Source organism: Hylobates moloch, unplaced genomic scaffold (genome assembly GCF_009828535.3).
Source record: "Hylobates moloch isolate HMO894 unplaced genomic scaffold, HMol_V3 SCAFFOLD_120, whole genome shotgun sequence".
Lineage (NCBI taxonomy): Eukaryota > Metazoa > Chordata > Mammalia > Primates > Hylobatidae > Hylobates > Hylobates moloch.
The window spans coordinates 71,141-81,123 of NW_026652395.1; the positions used below are offsets into that span (position 1 = coordinate 71,141).

Genomic DNA, 9,983 nt, shown 5'->3' on the forward strand with positions numbered 1-9,983 from the left:
ACCTTCCTAATATGTTTGATATGCATCTTTTTGTTTGTATGTATTTTTAGAAAATGTTTATTGTTTTGTGTGCAAAAAAAAATTAATAAAATAAAAAAATTAAAAAAAACAAATGGTACTAGGTTAATTGGACATCCTATTTGGGGTGGGGTAGGGGAGGAAGGAATCTGGAACTTATTTCATACTGTATACGAGATTCTAGACAGATTATAAACCAAAATGTGAAAGCTATACCAAGCTTTTCCCTTATATTTCTTCAAGCTTCTAAAAGAAAATACGAGAAAATCTTTATGACCTACAGTAGGCAAAGACTTTTTAATCAGACACAAAAAAGACTAAACATAAGAGATTGATAAATGGGACTTCATGAAAATTAAGAGCTTCATCAAAAAACCTCAAAAAGGTCTGTGTATACACAAAGATAAAAATCACAAAATCCAAAAAGATGAAAAGGCAGGTCATAAGTGGTGAGAAGGTACTTGCAGAACATATATTCTACAAACGACTCCATGGAATTGACAAAGAGTTACCATATATGAATAAAATAACCCAAATATTTGTTAATGGGTGAAGACTTAGATAGGTATTAAAGAAAAGAAAATACCTAAATCAGATAAGCCATATTAAAAGGTACTCAATATCATTACTCATCAGGAAAATGCAAACTAAACCCATAATAAGGTACCATTTCACTCATCAGAATGACTACAATTAAGAGGACTGCCAATGCCAAGCACTGACAAGGACGTACTGATAGAAGAAACTGGAATTCTCATACATTGCCAATGGGAGTGAAAACTGGTACAAGCACTTTGGAAAACAATGTGGATATATATCACAAACATACGTTGAGAGAAAGACATCGGACATAAGAAAATATGATTCCACTATATGAAATCCCCAAATAGGCAAAACTAATCAATAGTGATAGACAGAAGAGTGGCTACCTGTTTTGAAGGATGGAGAAGGATACAGATTGGACAGGAACAGAGGTGAGCCTGCTTGGGGGCTGGAAATAGTCTATACATTGATCTAGTTCCTGGATACAAGACTGTATACATATGTAAAGATCCACTGAACAGTTAAAATATGCAAATCTTAATGTATGAAAATTATATATAATTAAAATGTGGGGAGACTACTACCGGCCAAATGCGTGATAATGAGAACATCAAAAAGATTTGCAACGGATTATAAAACATTGAATAAATAAAAAGAAAAACCTATGCATATATAGTAAAAGAAAATGGCGGGACAGGGGATTTGTCCTTAAAGAACACCATTAAATGTAGATGAAATGGCAGAATTAGAAAATTACCATTTGCAATGGCTAATGTAATAACTAATTCAGGCAAGTATCATCAATGGATGCATAATCAGTTGGTAAATGTTACAGAGGAAGAGGGTACTGGTGTCTCAAAAGTATCATCCCACATTTCACTTATTAAAAGGAAAAAGGGCATTTTTATAATAGAGAAATATGAGACACCACCTTAACCGTGTGATTTAACTTAGTAAATTCGATTATGGGACAAATTGGTTTTATGTGCCTCCAGATGTAATGCAAAGAAAAGGACACAACATCATATGTGCCATATTCTTCATTAAAATGTCCAACCTGGCTGGACATAATGGCTTATGCCTATAATCCCAACACTTCGGGAGGCAGAGGCAGGCAGATTATTTGAGGCCAGGAGTTCAAGACCAGCCTGGCCAACATGGTGAAACGCTGTCTCTAATGAAAGTATAAAAATTAGCTGGGCGTGGTGGCACAGGCATGTAATCGCAGCTACTCGGGAGGCTGAGGCACAAGAATCACTTGAACCGGGGAGGGAGAGGCTACAGTGAGCCAAAACTGTGCCACTGCACTCCAGCCTGGGCAACAGAGTGAGACCCTATCTCAAAATAAAATAAAAAAATAAAATAAAATAAAATAAAATAAAATAAAAAATAAAATAAAATAAAATAAAATAAAAGTCTAATCCGAATCTGTTAATGAAGAAACGATCAGCCAAGTCCAAAATGTCAGACCTCTACAAAATAATTAGTTCAGACTCCTCAAAAATGTTAATGCCATGAAAAAAAGAGACTGTTTGAGATAGACTTCTCTAAATAAAATGACAACTAAATGCAATGTACAATCCTTAATCAGATTCTGGATCCAAAATAAAAGCATCTAAGAATTTATAGGACTAAACTATGTAAATAAGAATATGGGCTGTATTAAGATATTATTATATAATTATTAGTGTGAAATTTCTCTAGTACGATAACAGTATTGTGATTATGTAGGAGAATGTCTTGCTTTTAGGCAATATATACTGAAGTATTTAGGGGTGAGATCTCATCATATCTGCAGCTCATTTTCAAATGGATTAGAAAAATGTCTGTGTCGGTGTTTGTAAAAGAGAGACAGCAAATGTGTCAAAATATTAAAACTGGTCAATGAAAGTGAATCTAGAGCATTTCTTTAAGTTTCAATTTGTTCAAAATAAAAAGCTGGAGAAAAAACAGTAGAGAAAAATGCACTTTTCTTGTACTGCCTTTTTAGTACAAGATTTACAGTAGAACTAGACATAGCCCAAGTGAAGATATAAAACAGTTGTTGGCTCTGTCGTCACACCTGAGAACAATTGCATAATTTAGGTAAGGATCTGCCACAGGCAGAGAGTCTTTGCTGGAACCAAACAACTTCTAACAATACAAACAAGAATCTGAAAAAGCTACAAACACAAAAATGAATATTTTTTGTGACAGCCACCCCTCCCGCAACCTGGAACACACATAAACATACACACACATGAATCTGGCAGATAAAGAGGAGTAGGGGAAAGTCAGAACTCTGTGAGATCACAATCTCACACAGCGTTTAGGTTCCAGGGCCTTGCCACAGCTGAATCTGGAGATGGATTAAAATTAACTAAAAAGCTGAAAACTAACCCCTTCCCAGTTTAAAGAGTGGTAAGATCAAAGGAATCATCCCAAGTTGAGCATCTGGAAAGTTGGAGACTGCGACAAAGAAAAAAGAGATCGCTGTAGTTCATTTGAAACTGGAAGTAAACTAAAACAAATTAAAACTATACCACTGCCCCACTTGGCAGGGCTTCATGTGGGATCCAAATTCTCAGTCTCTCTTCCTAGGTGCTTGACATAAAAGATGTTCCTTTTCTAGGGAAATTGAGGCAAAAATGATTATCTAGTTCAACCTTTATCATTCTTTTACAGAAATTGTCTTGCACAAAATAAAAAGCTATGAGACATGCAAAGTAGCAGAAAAACATGATCCACAATCGAGAGAAAAAAAACAGTCAACGGAGTTAAATTCCTAGATAATATAGGTGTTGGCATTAGAAAACAGATTTTAAAATAACTATAATAATTAGATTTTAAAATATAGAAAAATATTAGTGAGATGAATGAAGAGATAGGAAATTTCAACAGAAAAATGGTGGCTCTAGGAAAAAAATGGAAATTCTAAGAAGGAACAAAGGAAGAAAGGGAAAGAGGGAGGGAGGGAGGGAGGGAAGGAGGGAAGAAATGAAGGCAAGAAGGGAGGAAGGCAGAGAGGGAGGGAGGGAATTTACCAGACAGTGATAATAGCAGACTGCATGCATCAGAATAAAGCATCCATCAACTCCTAGACATGGCAAGAGAAAATACTCAAAGGGAGGAATAGAGAGAAAAAAAATGGGAAAAAAAAAGTGTCAAAAATCTGTGATAGTATTTTTAAAAAGTTGAACATACATGTAATTAGAATCCCCAAAGAAGAAAAGAGAAAGAATGGGGAAAATAAAGTATTTAAAAAGAAGATCTTGGCTAGAAATTTTCAAAAACTGATTAAAAATAAAAACTAACCCACAAAACAAAAGCATTCAATGAACAAAGCACATCTAGGTTCACCACCATCAACCAATAAAAAACAAATATATAATGAAAATCCTCAAACAGAGAAAAGACACATTACATTCAGAGGAACAACAACAAAAATCATAGCTGACTTCTTATAAAACAGTAGAAGCCATAAGACAATGGAATGGCATCTTTAAAGTGCTGAAAGGTACAGCTATCAACCTATAATTCTTATGTAGCAAACATGTACTTCAAAAATGAAGACAAGATAACATTTTTAGACAGACAAAAACTAAGGGACTTATTGGGAGATCTTTATCACAATGCTAAATAAAATTCTTAAAACTAAAGAGAAATTATGTCAGATGGAAATCCAGATCTGCAGGAAGAAATTAAGAACACCATTGAGATACAAACTGAAATGCTCAGTTGTGAAGGATGACTAGGAGTTAATTAGGCACAGGTCAAGATGAGGGGTGCAGAGGCATATACAAAGCATAGGAAACAGCATGTGCAAAGGCCCTGAGGAAGGAAAATGAATAGTCCTTTCTGGGAACTGGAGAAAGAAGGGCCCATAGGGCTGAAGCAAAACAATAAAAAATAGCCTGAAGAGTGATGGGAGATAAAACCAGAAATCCAGCTGGGCAAGGTCATTAAAGATGTTGTAGGCTACTTTTCTATTGTAGACTGCTTTTCAAATTTACATCAGCAGATATGCTGCTAAGATTAACACACTCTATTTTTATTGAACTTTTGAAGTTACTGTAAGTTTAATATAGTAAGTTCACAAATCCAGACATACCAGTGAATAGCCTTCATGAAACTATACGTCTTGTACTTACATTGTTCCCCAAATTCATGTAAAACATAATTTAAATCATGTCACTCTACTAGTCCTCATCCTCTAGTGGCATTCCATCCACTCCAAATAGACCCTATAATGACCTACAGAAATCTGCTCCCACTCTATCCTACCTCCAATTATTAACTGTCTGACCTTATCTGCTATCACTCTCTGCTCCTCCTTGCTACTGCCCAGATAAGCCAGTTATTCTCCTGCTTTAAGGCAGAAGATAATCCCACATCCACATGATTGTCCACAAGGATAGGAGTCTTTGTTTTACTTATACATCTCAAGCATCAAAAAGTACCTGGTGTACAGCAGGTCAAAACCTTACCAACACTGGCAAGAAAGGAAGAAAGAATGAAAGAAAAACGAAGAGGTCCACAAATCGGTAAGAAAAGGTCTCTGCACCTTCCATTTGTAAAAGATAAATTATAGTGATGTCTTCTTTGAAATGCTACTCCCCTACCTAAGAGTTTCATGTTTGGAGAGATTAATGAAGAATCAGGAAACCTGTAATCCTCTCTCTGCAAAAAGATCCACAATATTGATCTGGGCAATGATTTCTTGGATAAGACTGCAAAAGCACAGGCAAGGAAAGCAAAAATAGCCAAATAGGATTGCGTCAAACTAAAATGCTTCTGCACAACAAGGAAATAATTAACAGAGTGTAGAGTCAACCCAAGGATTGGGAGAAAATATCTGTAAACCACACCTCTGATAAGGGGCCAATATTCAAAATATGTAAGGTACTCAAATAACTCAATAGCAACAAAACAACTCGATTTTTAAAATGAGCAAAGAATCTGAAGTCATTTCTCAAAAGGAAAGATACAAATGGCCAACAGATATATAAAAAAAAATGCTCAGCTTCTCAAATCATAGGGGAAATTCAAATTAAAACCACAATGAGATATCAATGTGCACCTGTTAGAATGGCTATTATCAAAACAGACAAATGATAAGTGTTGGAGAGGATGTGGAGAAAAGGGAACTCTTGCACACTGTTGGCGGGAATGTAAATTCATACAGTCATTCTAGAAAGCCATGTAAGTTTCCTCAAAAACACTATAAATAGAACTGGCAATCCAACTTCAGAGTATATATACAAAGGAACTGAAATCAGTACATCAGAGATATCTGCACTCCCATGTTCATTTCAGCATTATTCACAATAGCCAAGATACGGAAGCAACCCTAAGTATCCATAAAGAGATTAATAAGGAAAATGTGCTATACATACACAACGGAATATGACACAGCCTTAAAAAAAGAAGGAAATTATGTCATTTGAGACACTATGAATGGAACTGAAAGATACTACGCTAAGTGAAATAAGCCAAGCACAGGAAGGCAAATACGGTATGATCTCAATTACATGTGGAGTCTAAGAGTCATTCTCATAGAAACAGAGAACAGAAAGGTAGTTACCAGAGGCTCAGGGGAGAGATGGGTAATGGGGAGATGATCCAAGGATATCAAGTTTCAGTTGGGCAGGAGGAATAAGTTTTAATCATCTATTGCTCCACTTGGTGACTACAGTTAATAATAATGTACTGCATATTTCGAAATTGCTAAAAGAATAGATTTTTAGCATTCTCATCACAAAAAATGCTAAGCTGGTGAAGGAACAGATACGTTAATTTGCTTGATTGACTCTACAATGTATACATAAATCAAAACATCACATTGTAGCCCATTAATATCTACAATTATTATTTGTAAGTTGAAATAATTTTTTTTTTTTTTTTTTTTTGAGACGGGGTCTCGCTCTGTCGCCCAGGCTGGAGTGCAGTGGCGCGATCTCGGCTCACTGCAAGCTCCGCCTCCCGGGTTCACGCCATTCTCCTGCCTCAGCCTCTCCGAGTAGCTGGAACTACAGGCGCCCGCCACCAAGCCCGGCTAATTTTTTGTATTTTTAGTAGAGACGGGGTTTCACCGTGGTCTCGATCTCCTGACCTCGTGATCCGCCCGCCTCGGCCTCCCAAAGTGCTGGGATTACAAGCGTGAGCCACTGCGCCCGGCTAAAATAATTTTTAAAAAATACAAATAAATAAAATCATTTCCCTGCTGGGTAACCTTCAGCCAATCACTTAATGTTTCAGTGCTTCCATTTTTATGATATTTAAATATTTACCACGTATCTACCATATAAGCATATTATAAGAATGAGATTGTTTTCAAAGTGTTCTAAGAATTCTTTTCCAAATCTTATATAAATGGTATAACTATGTCAATAAGTAATTAGGAACATATATGTTTATAGTTTAATTTCAGTTCAGTGCAAAAATATTTAAGAAATGTGGGTCAGAAATATGTTGTGGGTCATAAAAATGGGTTAATTAGATATGAACCCCAAGGCAATCCTTTCATTTACTTTGAATTACTTTATTAGAAAGTATTTATTTCTAAAAAATACAAAGTAAGGAATTTCCTCTTCATATGTGCACATCTTTATATATGCGATTATGTTTTACATAAAACAGAATCAATCATGCTTGGTAATAGTTTTTTTTTTAATCTTATCATGAAAAAGTTAAACAATCTTATTTCACAAAAAAAGAATTTCTAACAATCAAAAAATTGGAGAAAAATACTGTATTCAGGTTTTTCTTAATACGCATTCATGTGCTTTCCTATCAGCATGCCAAAACCCTGCACCATCAACACATGTTGTGTGCATCTTGTAAAAGAAAACATTTTAAAGGCAAAACAAAATTGCTAGCTTTCGTCTTTGCAAAAATTCTCAGTTGTGACAGAATGAAATTTACTAAAGAAGCTTGATCAATGAAAACATCTGCATAGTTTTTATTATAGAATGTATAACCTCAACATTACTGATCATTATTATAAGCCCTTTTATTGCATTTCACATGTTTCAGATTTGAAAGTTTTAAATGTGTTTTAAACAATTTAATAATCGATTAAGCTATTCATGCTACACATTTTATAACTATTTTGTTCAGGCAAAATTTTTCCCTTGTAAAACCATATGAGGAAAAAGAAAATTTTTAAAAAGTAAACCTATGCTATCTTAGCATCTAGTGCAGAGCAAAGTAAATAATGGAAATAGAAGTTAAATGCAAGTAACAATTCAGAACTATTCTTTGCAACATAAACCAATCACTCATGTGATCAAAGTAACTCTCCTAAGGTACCAATTAGTACTACCCACTAGCATTTCCAGTGAGCAATGCTCTACAAAAGCTCACTAAATACATAAATAGGTACTACCAGAGTAAATATTTCTGTCCATAGAAAAAGTATATACTTAAAAGTCAGAAAAAAATAGGGTCTGAAAATCTCATTACCTAAAACCAAAATATGTTGAGTTCTGACCAATATTTTACCCAAAACTGCAGTTTATGCTCTCAATTTTAAGCCATTACCTGTATTTTCACATGTAATTTTACATGTAAGTAAAATTATCTACTTGACTATTTCAGCAAAACTGAAATTCTAATTCTAATGATATTTGGTTTACCTTTTCCTAAAAAAGTCAAGTCTAAGCATGCTTTTCAGCTACACCAAGTAGCTGAAAAGTATCAAAAAGACAATTCATCAGCCTGAAAAGCCAATTGAATAGTCTGAATTCCATTGTTAAAATTTAAGAAAACTTTGTAAGGAATGATGTTCATGCCACGTGAGTATCAAAATTATAAGAAAACTTAAGATCAAGAATAAAACACCATAGTATACACTCAGGGTAGCATGACAGACCTTTGCGCTTTACAAACAGTGGTCTTCCTGGTGGTCTAGGTTCCAAAATTTTGAATAACCTCTTTCCTCTGACACCTTATTGTTAACACACAATGCTTCCTTCTTCCATTATTAAATGGTTATTTCCCTATTTCTTAGGTCATTCTCACAGAACCTGTGGCTCAAAGTGCTTCATGGTCCACACTATCACAATGTGCAGGATCCATAGTCAGGAAAAGCCAAATCTTTTTTTTTTTTTTAAACACATACTATACCAATTAACTGATGTCATGTTGCAACCAGTTGTCAAATACTCTAGCTTTACATTTCTGTGATTCTAAATACTAAGAACATATTAGCTAAGTATCTATTAGTAACTCGCTGACTAAAAAGAAGTCCAGCATCGACTCTGCATTATGTTTGGAGATTATTACTGTTATAGCACATGTTAAAACATGTGCATATTCAAACACAGCAGGCACTGAGTGTTTAAAATGCATGGAAGGACAAAGTCACTTCACACAAAGCAAGCTGACCTTTATTCTTTTCTCCCTCATACAAAATTTATCATGAAAGAAATCTAAACAGAGGTGTATTAGAAATTCATTTACAACTATGATTAATCTAGAAACACCGAAACTCTGAATTTATATTAGAATTTAAACCAAGTTAATTAGTCAATAACAGTAATAATACAAGCTAACAATTACATAGCACCTACCATGTGCCAAACACTGTTCTAGGCATTTACACATATGAATTCACTTAGTCTCTGCAATAATCCTATGAGGTGGGTAACATCATTATGCCCATTTACAAAGAGGAAACTAAGGCAAAGAGAGATTAAATGACTTGCTCAGATCACACAGCCACTAAATAGCAGTCAGGATTTGAACCCAGGCAACCTGGATCCAGAGTCTATATTTTTTACAATACTATTCTCTTTAGAAAGCCCTTGAACACTCAAATATTTTGTAAAAAGTACTTACAAGAATATCAAATGTTAATACATTAAAATAAGAATACACTGTGTAGCTCCTGAAAGGAAAAGTTATCCCTACAAAAGAAAGTTATATCGATTACTGCCTACTTCTATTATAACTAAAATATGAGCTTTCACAGTTTTAAAATTATACAAACAATTGATACTTGAGGCTAGGCGTGGTGGCTTACACCTGTAATCCCAACACTTTGGGAGACCAAGGCAGGAGGATTGCTTGAGGACAGGAATTCGAGACCAGCCTGGGCAACATAGAAAGATTCCATGTCTATAAAAAATTTAAAAAATTAGCTGAGTGTGATGATGAATGCCTGTAGTCCCAGCTACTCTGGAAGCTGATTCTGAGGCAGGAGGATCACCTGACCCCAGGAGTTTGAGGCTGCAGTGAGCTATGATCTACCACTGCACTCCAGACTGGGCAACAAAAAGAGACACTGCCTCAAAAAAAAAAAAAAAAAAAAAAAAGAATTGATACAGTTGATACAGACCCACTATTTCATCAAACTACTAAGCCTTATATCACATAAGAAGTATAATGGTCATGAAAAGTTAACTTAAATGAATGCTAGTGTTTAAATTTTGAATCAAAAT

General features: G+C 34.8%; 1 protein-coding gene across 1 annotated transcript in view; it reads right to left on the reverse strand.

Moving 5' to 3' along the window:
* LOC116464003 (probable C-mannosyltransferase DPY19L1) overlaps positions 1-9,628 on the reverse strand; it is a 79,533-nt gene extending 69,905 nt beyond the window's left edge. The window contains exon 1 of the mRNA XM_032147281.3: positions 9,568-9,628. The gene's annotated coding sequence lies outside the window, so the exon portion shown is untranslated. The remainder of the gene's footprint in view (positions 1-9,567) is intronic.
* Positions 9,629-9,983: the final 355 nt, after the last annotated feature.